The sequence below is a fragment of the Mus caroli genome, chromosome 14, assembly GCF_900094665.2.
Source record: "Mus caroli chromosome 14, CAROLI_EIJ_v1.1, whole genome shotgun sequence".
Lineage (NCBI taxonomy): Eukaryota > Metazoa > Chordata > Mammalia > Rodentia > Muridae > Mus > Mus caroli.
Window position 1 is genome coordinate 17225852 of NC_034583.1, and position 3041 is coordinate 17228892.

At 43.9% G+C, this 3041-nt stretch overlaps 1 long non-coding RNA gene across 1 annotated transcript; it reads right to left on the reverse strand.

Moving 5' to 3' along the window:
- Positions 1–441: 441 nt before the first annotated feature.
- On the reverse strand, positions 442–1679 carry LOC110308925. Its single transcript, XR_002379639.1, has 3 exons — positions 1615–1679; positions 1407–1513; positions 442–505 (listed from the first exon to the last, which is right to left on the reverse strand). It is a non-coding gene; the product is annotated as an uncharacterized LOC110308925 (long non-coding RNA).
- Positions 1680–3041: the final 1362 nt, after the last annotated feature.

The window sequence follows — 3041 nt, forward strand, 5'->3', positions numbered from 1 at the left end:
GTGGCTTGTGCCCAATGTCCAACACTTGGGCAACAGTAAAATTTTAACTGCCACGTTCTTGCCATCATGTAAGAGGGTTGTCTCTACCTAGAATGATTTCAGGAACACTATGGAGGGTATTGTTCTCTCCTCGCTTCCATCTGTCATCAAGTCACCTTCTAACTAAAGTAGCTCATGTTGTCGGCATGCTCCTAGTCACCAGCCCAGTGTAGCAGACCCCTGCATCCCTCTCGCCATCCCTGAGCACTGTGTGGCTCTGTCTGCATTTGGACATCACATCAAATTTCAACCTGCTCTTGTCCAACCTTGTTATATCTCTCCTTACTTTCTCTTTCTTACAGCCCAAGCTAGTTTCCTTCACAGATGGACCTGGCCCCGGAAGCAATTTATGTAAATTAAGTTGTATTACTTAGGCAACTTCACACCAAGCCCTGTGATAGGTGTTGGGGCTCCAAAGATAATCAAGACAGATCCTTGTCCAGTGGGCGCCAAGGACATGGTAAGCCTGTCATGAAGAGATGAGAGATTTGGTTTGGTAACCTCTGATCTTAGACTTCTACTCTAATAATCAATGAAGTGAGACGTGTAGGAAGGGTTTCTGTGGAAAGGTGAAGAGGACTGGAATAACATGGAGAATGATGGGTAGCCAACTAGCCTGTGGTCCCAGTGTCTAGAGACCAGTGGGGTAGTGAGATGCTTCCTCTTATCCTTTCTGTTGAGGGGTCATCTGAGGGTGGATGTAAGCTGGGGTGAGGCAGCTTCCTACTACTAGCTAAAGAGACCTGACTCTCCTGGGCTCAGTTCTGAGTCTCTTTCATCTTTGACTTTTATTTATTTCCTGAGTCCAATTACTTTGCATCTGAGTCTATCTCCCTAACTCCATCTGGTCCCTTAAACAGGTAGCATATTTATCTGTCGGTATTGCTGTTTTGCACATGGAAGGATATGCTTCGGGATAAGGGAACCCTTGTGGATTCCTGATGTCACCATAACTCAGCTCTCCATAATTCATGGCCTCCACTTAACTGTCTGGGAGGTAGAGTTGGTGACTTTCTTCCCTGACCTGGCTCTGTATGTGTGCACACACATATGTGTCTCAGGATAGATTGGACTGGGTACAGTCCAAAGTTCTATAACCGTAGCATGTAGGGGGCTGAGGTAGGGGCTCCCATGTTTGGGACTAGTCTTGGGTTATAGTGAGACCTTGTCTAAACGTTGATAAGAAACCAACGTTTTAATTCCAAGTTTCTTCCTGTGATTACATGTAGGGCATTTCTCTCCACTTATCTGTCTCCTGGTCACATACCTCACCAATACAGAGGGTATGGTCCAGACTAGTTTGATAAACATCTTAGTGCCAAGCCTGTCTGATACTCAGACTCTGTTCAGTGATAAAACGGACTTACATTTTTCTGACCAACAGAAGCTGGGAATTCAGGAACTGGACATTCCAGAAGGACACCATTAATTTTTTTCTTCATTCTTCCAAACAACCTCAGAGCCATGGAGGAGACTGGGAAAAGCAGAGTAAGGAGATGGCAGTGGTTGAGAGGAGGCAGCTAACAGGTTCTGTGATGTGTTTGTTTAACAGCATTGGCCATAACCACCAGTTACCTGCTCAGAATGAAGAGTCTGATGCTTGTCCAGCCCTTGTCATAGTCCCCACTGGGGACTCATTCACCTCACTACATCCTTACCACATTACATCAGTTATGTTCTACCTGAGGAAGTATGCTCAGGGAGGATGAGCCAAGTATCCGTTGTCACTGAGCACAGAGTAGCAGGCCTAGAATATGGGCAAATTGTAGGATCCTCTGGGTTCTTGACTGACCAGAAATTGAAAGTGATGTCATAGAATGAAGTTCTGTATTAATGACACACACACACAGGCAAGGGTCCCTAGGATAGGGAAGGCTCTAGAACAGTGATATTCAACTTTCCTATGCTGTGAAGCTTTAATATAGCTCTTCATGGTTTGTGACCGCCAACGGTTGGCATCATCATCATTATTATTATTTTTTTACTATGTCATTGGGTTCTTATATCCTTATCTCCCTTCTGAACCTTATTTTACCCTGACTCCTTTCAAGTCCCCAACCCTAGGTAGGAGAGAAAGAAGGTTAGAGGGCAAGGGGTCAAGGACCTCTTTAGACTACTTCCTGCTGATTAGGGGTATTGGGTTTCTTGGGGTAAATCTGATCTTCATTATCAGAATATCTCTAACTTATTCTCATCAAACCTCAATAACAGCAACCAAGAGCTGTAGAGGAAAGGAAACGGCAGCCTGCTGCTTCTTTGGAGTGCCCCCAACCCTTCTCAGGGCTCTGGCGTTTATTCCCTCCCCAGAGTCCCCAGAATTAATCTATCTGCACCTGGCAAAGATCATGACCCTCCTAGAGAACAAGATAATCATAGTTAATGGCTGTGGACAAACTGAAGCAACCCCATATCCCACACCTGGGATTAAAACAAAAACATATTCATATAACACAAATGGGTTTTTAAAGAAACAAAAATTCTCACTATACCCAAAATAAAATTATTTTCATTGCTATTTCATAACTGTAATTTTGCCACTGTTATGAATCATAATGTAAATATTTGTGTTTTCTGATGGTCTTAGGTGAGCCCTGTAAAAGGGATGTTCAAAGGGGTGGAGACACACAGGTTGAGAATTGTTGCTCTAGATACCCTCTACTCTGAGATTGGCAGAGTAATTTAGACAGCTTTTGATCATGAATCCAATCCAAGACTCCTCATCTCCCTGGGGCAGAGGTTCTAAAGGTTGAATGTCAAACTTTAAATGATATTCTAGGTAGAGACAACTGGTCTACCTGAGCACACTCAGGCCTCTGTGCTATGCTGCCAGTGCAGGGGGCTTAGAAAGCTCTTGTGAGAGCAGAAGAAATAGATAGTACAGAGTTCTGCTTTCCTGGAAGGGTCATAGTGTACGGGTAAAAGTTAAGACATGGCTGGACTGGTGTGTAGAAGAAGCAATGGGAAAAGATCAACTCTTATGACATGGTAAAAAATATTACACT